Here is an 8769-nt window from a genome sequence, read left to right as displayed (position 1 = left end):
AGTCTCCCAGACTACCCAGGCTGGCTTTGAACCACAGTCCGCAGCTCTCAGCCTCCTGAATAGCTTCGGTTACAGGCATGGGTGGTGGCGTCCTTTCTGTTTGTCTGTCTCCTCACAGGCAGGCCTCCTCCTGTGGGTGGGTGCCTCGGGGTTGGGCCAGAGGAGGGGGAGGTAGGCACTGGGCAGTGGCCACCACCTCCAGTGACAGCAAAAGGACTTATTGATGGGGTTGCTTTCGCCACTTCGCCCCTTGCAGGCCCCAAGGAAGGATGGTGGGCTTGGAGGAGGCCTGGGTCAGGGGCCCAGCATGGCTTCAGCCCATAGACCATGTTCATCAGCATGGTTGGCTCCTCCTGAGTCTGAACCGGAGTCCTGTTGTTAGAGCTTTTTTTTAGATTCTCAAAGATTCAGAGCCCAGTGGTTTCTGTTTGCTCCAATACAAACCTGCTTCAGCTTTGCAGTCTTCCCAGACTGAAGACTCCTAGCTGCCGAATCATGGTGAGGTCTTTGATCTGGACCATACCTCTGGTCTTCCATGGCGAGACTCCGGCTGGAGAGCTCTGCTTGTCCCTAGCCCTTCAGGCAGGGCTGAGTCTGGGAGGGGAGGGCAGCAGGGGCCTGGTTGCACTGAGGAGGGAATGGATCCCAGAAGGTAGGCAGTGGCTGCATCTGAGCCCATGCTGCCCGGATTGCTTGTGTGGTGTCCGCCGCTGCCTCCTGTCCCTCTTCATGAGGATGTTCCAGTGAGATACCCCCAGCCCACAAGCCCACTGTCCATCTCACACAGTAGAAACAGGGTCCAGGCGGGCGACAGCTTGTTCTGAGACCCAGTGGTGATAGACAGCATGAATTAAAGCGCTTGATCCAAAGCAGGGCAGGGCTCTTTCTGAATCACCCAGGGGCTCATGGCTCAGGCTCTCCCCGGACCCAGCTCAGCCCTTCCACAGTCCTTTGGCAGCTAGGCCATCATCTCCTCTTCCAAGCACCACTTGGGTCTCATCCCAGTAGCAACGGGTGCTCTGCTCCATAAAAGCCAGTCTGTGTGGCCGGAATGAAATGCATCAGTAAGCGTTGCATCCCTGCCTGTGAGGGGACCCTCTCATCTGCTGGGAGGTGACGTTGGATCCAGGTCCCCCGAAACAAGGAGCATGGTATCTAGCTCCTTCTGTCGCCTGTCCACAGGATGGGAAAGCTTCTTCTGGAGGAGCCCAGGGGCCAGGGAGCAGCTGCGGAGGGCTGGACGCTGGCTACGTGCTCTCCATGACCCGCTGCCACCCTCCAGAGCTCTGGTCATTGTGTCCTCCTGGGCCCTGATTTGGGGGCCTAGGTTACCCCTTGCCATGCATGGGGCTGCTTAACATTGTGACCAAGTGGCCAGCCTGCTCCCAAGCCTCCTTTTCTTTCCAGGGTAAAGGTCAGGACGATTCCTCACTCTTGGCTGCCCCCTGCCCAGGGCCCTGAGCAGGGCTGAGCTTTAAACCTTCGTGTGTGCTAGGGTGGGCGTGGCACACACCTTCAGCACAATCCCCTTCAAAGCCAAAGTTCATTGAATAGTTTCTCTTCTTTCTCTGCCGTCTCCTTTGGTTGGTTTGTGGTGATTTAAAATTTGCTTTCTCTCCTCATGTTTATTTCGCTGCCGAGTGTCGATGGGTCTGGCTGTATTTTCAATGACTTCAGCTAGTTTGCCACTCTCAAACCCTGCTAGTGTATTTATTGTTGAATATTTACAATGATCTGAATCAAAGTGAATTAAAACAGAGATATTTTATTGTTCCGGCGTGTATGGTGTTTTTCTTTTTTTAAAATTTTTATTGTCATTCTGATACACAGGGAGGTTACAGTTTCATACGTTGGGCATTGGATACATTTCTTGAACTGTTTGTTACCTCCTCTCTCATTCCCCCTTCCCCCTCCCACTTTCTTTTTTCCCCATGAGTTGTTCAGTAGATTTATACCAAGTAGATTTATACCAGTAGATTTATACAGTTTTGCAAGTATTGCATTTGTAATCATTTGTCTTTTTACCCTATGTCTCTTGATTTTGGTATTCCCTTTCAGTTTCCTAGTTCTCATACCAGTATACACGGTTTCCAATGTACTCAGATAAGATACAGAGATAGTGCAGGTACAACCTCCACAGGAAGGGGTTACAAGAGGATCATCAATAATAGAAGGTACGGTTTCACATTGCATGTTGAATATAATGACAACAGTAATATAACAGTCGTTTCCATAACATGGAGTTCTTTTCACTTACCATCATCTTATGTGTTCATAAGGGCATAGCTATTGGGCTCTTGTGAGCCTCTGCTGTGACTAGCCTAAACCTGTGCTAATTGTTCCCTATGAGGTAGACAATAGACTCCATGTTTCTTTGGGTCTGCCTCACATCACTTCATATAATTTTATTGCAAGTCCTTCCATTTCCTTAAGAATGGGGCAATGTCATTCTTTCTGATAGAGGCATAAAATTCCACTGTGTATATGTACCACATTTTCCTGATCCATTCGTCTACTGAGGGGCCTCTGGGTTGGTTCCAAATTCTAGCTATGACAAACTGTGCTGCAATGATCATTGTTGTGCTGGTGGCTTTAGTGTGTTCTTGTTTGTGGTCTTTTGTGTAGATGTCCAAACGTGGGGCTGCTGGGTCATAGGGGCGCTCTATGTTTCGCCTTGCTAGGAATCTCCATACTGCTTTCCAGAGTGGCTGAACCAGTTTACATTACCACCCAAAATGAAGTAGGGTTCCCTTTTTGCCACATCCCTTTCAATATTTGTTATTGTTAGTTTTCTGTTTATAGGACGTTCTTACTGGGGTGAGATGGAATCTCAATGTGGTTTTGATTTGCATTTCTTTTATGGCCAGTGATGTAAAGCACTTTTTCATATGTCTCTTGGTCATTCTCATTTCCTCATCAGAGAAGTCCCTTTTGAAGTCTTTAGCCCACTTGTTGAGAGGGCTATTGGTTCTTTGCGGTTTTGTTTTGGAGGAATGTAATTTGTCTAGTTCTGCATATATTTTAGATATGAAGCATTTGTCCATTATATAGGTGGTAAAGATCTTTTCCCAATCTGTGGGCTTTCTGTTTATCTTGCGAGTTATGTCCTTTGCCCTGCAGAAGCTCTGCCGTTTGATGCAGTCCCATTTGTCCATCCTTTCTTTGATTTGTCGCATATGTGGGTGTTTGTTGAGGAAGCTCCGTCCTGTGCTAAGAAGCCCGTGTCTTTCTCCTACTCCTTCCTTTAGTGTTTTCAGGGTATGTGTTTTAATTTCGAGGTCTTTGGTGCATTTGAAATTGATTTTGGTGCAGGGTGATATATAAGGATCTAGTTTTAGTTTGTTGCAGGTGTTGAACCAGTTCTGGCAGCACCATTTGTTAAAGAGGCTATCTTTCTTCCAGACTATTTTTTTTAGCTCCTTTATCAAAGATTACGTAGGCATAGACTGTGAGTTCATTTCTGGGTCTTCAATTTTGTTCCATTGGTCTTCAGGCCTGTTCCAGTACCAATGCCAAGCTGTTTTTATTAGTATAGCTTTATAATACAACTTGAAGTTTGGTATTGTAATTCCTCCAGCACTGTTCTTTCTGGTTAGAATTGTTTTGCTATTCAGATCTTTTATTGTTGCATATGAATTTCTGGATTGCTTACTCTATTTCATTTAAAAAAAAGTGGTGTTGGGATATTAATGGGTATTGCATTGAATTTGTAGATACCCTTTGGCATCATTGCTATTTTGATTATATTAATCCTCCCAATCCAGGAGCATGGGTGGTGTTTCCATTTCCTTAGTTCTGCCTTAATGTCATTTTTCACGTTTTTAACATTCTCATTATAGAGGTCTTTCACTTCTTTGGTTAAGGTTATTCCTATGTATTTTATGTTTTTTGAGGCTATTGCAACAGGAGTTGCTTTCCTGACTTCAGCCTTGGCGTTTGGGTCATTAGCATATAGAAATGCCATTGATTTTTGAGGGTTTATTTTATATCCTGCAACTTTGCCAAAGTTTTGGATCAGCTCTAGTAGCTTGGGAGTAGAGTCTATGGGGCCCTTTAGGTATAGGATCATGTCGTCTGCGAAGAGAGAAAGTTTAACTTCATCTTTTCCTATTTGGATCCCGTTTATATTTTCTTCTTGCCTAATTGCTGTGGCTAGGAATTCTAGCACTATGTTGAAGAGAAGGGGGAGAGTGGACATCCCTGTCTTGCTCCCAATTTTAAAGGAAATGGCTTCAGTTTTTCACCATTTAGAATTATGCTTGCTTTTGATTTGTCATAGACTGCCTTTATTATATTCAGGAGTGTTCTCTGGAATCCCAGTTTTTCCAGGACTTTTAGCATAAATGGGTGCTGGATTTATTCCAAGGCTAAGGAATGGTGGTGAGCAGAGGCTGGGTTTAGGCTTCCTGTCGAGTTAGTGTCCTCAGCCTGCCATGTTCCCTTGGAACCCACTTAACAGGTCTCCCTGAAGCAAAAGTGTGCAATCCGGGAGCAATGTGTGCAGAACCCCATATATCACGGAGCCGGGCTATCCAGGGGTCTGATGAGGTGGATGAGGCCTGTTGGAGCCTCAACTCCTTATGGGAAAAATCAGGATGACATAACTCCCACATAAACACATGTCTTGAGGATGCTAGGAGTTTACCTACACCATGGCTCTTCAGGGGTTCAGGTCCCCAGGAAGCTCCCAGCACTCCACGTGGTCTCTTGGTGTCTGGAATTCCCTTTCTTCTAGCACTTCTCTATGAAGCTCCTGTCTCCACTCCTGGGCCGAGCTTTGCTCTGTTGTGAACATCTCCCTCTCTGCCGCATGTCCCCAGACAAGACCCAGACTTGCTACAGGTTCACCTTCCACAGCTGCAACATGAAGCTGCCACCAGGTGGCAGCATGCCACAGTGATTTCCCCGCTAGAGCCTAACAGACTGGACAGCAGGCAGCCACCCGGTCACCCTGGTCCTGTGCTTTCAGAGGCACCCGGGTCTCCACCAGAGTCCCTGGCAAAGAGTTGAACCAAAAATGTGCATGGGTCGGAAGTCATTCCTCTAGGATGCTCAGTCTATCTCCTGCCTACACTCAGGGTATAACATATTTCTCTGTGTCCATAATCAGCTTCTCTGTAACCCCTTTGCTCAGGCCGAGGAGGAAGGGCACGGGAGCCCTGCGGACCCCTGCTGCCTGGTGACACCACTGGCAGATATGAGGCCTGGTCAGGCGACAGATGGAAATCCTGGGTGAGGATAGGAGCCGCTGGGAGGTGAGGTGGTGGTCAGCAAAACTTGAGAAGTGAGGACTGGGTCATGTGTTCTAGGTGATGGGTATAAGAACTCTGTCCCTCCGGGCATGGAGACAAGGGAAATCCCAGCTATGATTCAGGTTAAAGTCTGCTTTTGAACCCTACTGGCTGGTAGAGTTGGCTCAGTTCATGGCTGAATTCTTCTAGGCCTAGGCAGCAGGGCAGAGTACCTGATGGTGGTGACCACCAGGGGGCGCTAGGAGCCCCCGGCCGCCTTGCTCAGGTGCAAGGGCAGTCTGTATAAGGACTTTGCTTCCACTGCAATTCTTTGTGTTTCCCTTTATTGTCAAAGTGTGATACAGAGGGATTACAGATTCATAGGAAATGCAGTGAGTATATTTCTTGTCCTACTTGTTAACTTCTCCCTCATTTCCCCCTCCCCCTCCCCTGTCCCCCAAGAGTTGTGCAGTTGGTTGACACCAAATGGTTTCTAGGTGCTGCATTTAGAATGGTTTGTCCTTTTGTTCCTTGTCTCTCAATTTTGGTATTCCCTCTCCCTTACCCCATTTTATTACCCACATAGACAATATCCAGGGTACTCAGACGTAATACACTGGTAGCAAGGGTACATCCACAGCAAGAGAAAAAAAAAACTAGACAATCCACTCAGTAAAACAAACAGACAAGGAAACAGGGAAAAAAAAGTAGTATGAGTTGACATGGCATGTTGAGAATAATTACAACAGTGGTATAACTCTTGTGTCCCTAACGTGGGGTTCATGTCACTTGGCATCTTCTTATATGGTCCTATGGGTGTAGATATTGGGGTATTTTGGTCTTCTATCATGACTGGCCTATTCTTGTACTAGCTATTCCCTATGAGGGACACCATAGGGTTTATGTTTCTTTGGGTCTGGGTCACTTCACTTAGTGTGATTTTTTTCCAATTGCTTCCATTTCCTTACAAATGGTGCAGAGTCGTTCTTTTTGATGGAGGCATACAAATTCCATTCTTTATATGTACCACATTTTCCGGATCCACTCATCTCCTGAAAGGCATCTAGGTTGGTTCCATGTTTTAGGGATGACAGTTCGTGCTATGATGAACATAGTTGCCACCAAACCCACTGCAGTTCTTACCAGCCCAACGCCTTTTTTCCAGATAGGATGGTATCTCTGCCATTCAGCGCAATAAACAGGTGGATTGAAAAGGTCTGGACCCAACTGGATATAATGGAGGATTGTGGCCACGTGTCTCTGACTGGAGCAACAGCCCCTTTCCTGTGCGTCTCTTTTTGCGGTAGTCTCCCAGAGCATGCATGCCCACTTCATGTGCCTTTGAACTTGGGGAAGACATGCATGCCATGGCTGAAGGGAGGCCCAAGCTCCAACTCCAGAAAGGGAAGACCCACCAGCACCCCAACTTTTGCTGAATAGCAGGTGTCCTTTTTCCAGATTTCTGAGCCAGTTCTGGAGTTGGAACAAAGCTGGGATTGAGGTGTCAACCCAAGGCGTGTCTGTCCTCCGTGGGGGTGGACGCACTGTCCAGTTTGGTGTCTGTGACCCTCCAAAGCTACCCGAGCTCCCCTGCCAGGTAGGGCCCCAGCTCTGAGCCAGGTAGGGGCCACTTCAGTGGTATCTTGGGGATCCGAGTTGGGACACCCAAGAAATGGTGACTGGCTGTCTACATACCTCATCTCCTCACTCCTTCCTCTCTGCTCTCCTCTGCTCTGCTCAGCTCCCCTCCCGTCCCCTCCCCTCCCCTCTGTTGCCTTCGTGATTATTTATTGGTGTTTTAAACAAATTTTGCTGAAATCATGTGCATGTGATGTTTCTGCTGCTCCTGGCGTTTCGTTAAGCTTCAACGTGTAGAGTGGGGAGCAACAGGAAGCCCCTCTCCCCAGGGTCCTTACACGGGTGTCTGGGATCTTGGCGCTTCGGGGGCATGCTGGGGTGCAGGCCCTGGAGTTTGGGAAATGATCTTTTCACAAGCTTCTATTTGCTCAGTTTCCTTCCTTCCTTCCTTCCTTCCTTCCTTCCTTCCTTCCTTCCTTCCTTCCTTCCATCCTTTGTTCCTTCCTTCCTTCCTTTCTTCCTTCCTTCCATCCTTCTTCCCTCCCTTCCCTCCCTCTACCCATCTCTCACTTTCTGCCAGTACTGGGGCTTGAACTCAGTGCCTTGGCACTGACCTGTAGCCTTTTGCTCAAGGCGTATGCTTTACTGCTTGAGCCACAGCTCTGCTTCTAAGGCTTTTTATTTGTCTCTTCTGTTACTTCTTCTTTTGATTTACCTCTTCTTTTTGGAGATAAGAGTCTCACAGGTTTCCCAGGCTGGCTTTGATCCACAGTCCACACATCTCAAATGGCTTCTAAGTGTTGCATGTTGAAGGGTTTGTCCTTTTATTCTTTGTTTCTCGATTTTGGAATTGCCTCTCCCTTCCACCGTTTTATTACCCATATAGACAATATCCAGGGTACTTGGATGTAGTACAGTGGTTGAAAGGGTACAGCCACAGCAAGGGAAACAAAACTAGACAAACCACTGAGTCAAACAAACAGACAAGGAAAAAGAGAGAAAAAAAAAGGAAGGATACTACGAGTTCACATGGCATGCTGAGAGTAATGAAAAAAGTGGTATAACTCTTGTTTCCGTAACGTGGGGTTCATTTCACTTGGCATCTTCTAATATATCCCTATGGGTGTAGCTATTCTGGTATTTTGGTCTTCTATCATGCCTGGCCTATTATGTACTTGCTATTCCCTATGAAGGCGACCATAGAGTCCATGATTTTTTGGGTCTGGGTCACTTCCATTAGAATGATTTTTTCCAAGTCCTTCCATTTCCTTACGAATGGTAGTGTCGTTCCTTCTGATGGAGGCATACAATGCCATTGTGTATATGTACCACAATTTCCGGATCCACTCATCTACTGAGGGGCATCTAGGTTGGTTCCATGTTTCAGCGATGACGAGTTGTGCTGCAATGAACCTAGTTGCCACCAAATACACTGCAGTTCTTAGAAACCCAACGCCTTCCTTCCAGATAGGTCTGTATCTCTGCCATTCAGCACAATAAATAGGTGGAGAGAAAAGGTCTGGACCCAACTGGAGATGTTCCAAATAGCAAGCCAGTGTGGCTGGGCCTCCTTGCTCTGTGGCCTCTCTGGTAATACCGTGTGGCACACGGCTTTTTGCCAGACCTGAGGGTTTCTCCTGGGCTTCTATTTGCGTCTCTTCTCCAGGATGCTCCTGACCCGAGGAGGAGTCTTGGCCTCTGTGAAGCTTATGGTCTAAATCTGTAAAAGGGTATTGAGTGACATGGTAGTTATTGAGCAAAGTAGCAGTACCTTGTCCTGAGTCCTTTCTGTGTGCATGGCTACACACAGTTCATAACTAGTCAGCCAAGAACAAAGAGTAGGTTTGGCTGTGTGTCAGGCAGAATGAACAAGGCTCATGCTGCAATGTGAAGACCCAGATGCAAGCAGCTTCCAATACTAAGCCTGTTTCCTGGTATCCTTTCTCCCTTGGCCTTTCCC

At 47.1% G+C, this 8769-nt stretch overlaps 1 long non-coding RNA gene across 1 annotated transcript in view; it reads right to left on the bottom strand.

Annotated features, from left to right (window-relative positions):
* Positions 1-1213: 1213 nt before the first annotated feature.
* Positions 1214-8769, bottom strand: part of LOC125344955 — a 14306-nt gene continuing 6750 nt past the window's right edge. Inside the window, exon 3 of the long non-coding RNA XR_007209679.1 lies at positions 1214-1268. This is a non-coding gene — a long non-coding RNA (uncharacterized LOC125344955). The remainder of the gene's footprint in view (positions 1269-8769) is intronic.

This window comes from Perognathus longimembris, unplaced genomic scaffold, assembly GCF_023159225.1.
Source record: "Perognathus longimembris pacificus isolate PPM17 unplaced genomic scaffold, ASM2315922v1 HiC_scaffold_4813, whole genome shotgun sequence".
Lineage (NCBI taxonomy): Eukaryota > Metazoa > Chordata > Mammalia > Rodentia > Heteromyidae > Perognathus > Perognathus longimembris.
The sequence above is the reverse complement of the archived record's forward strand: the minus strand, read 5'-3'. Positions and strand labels throughout refer to the sequence as shown.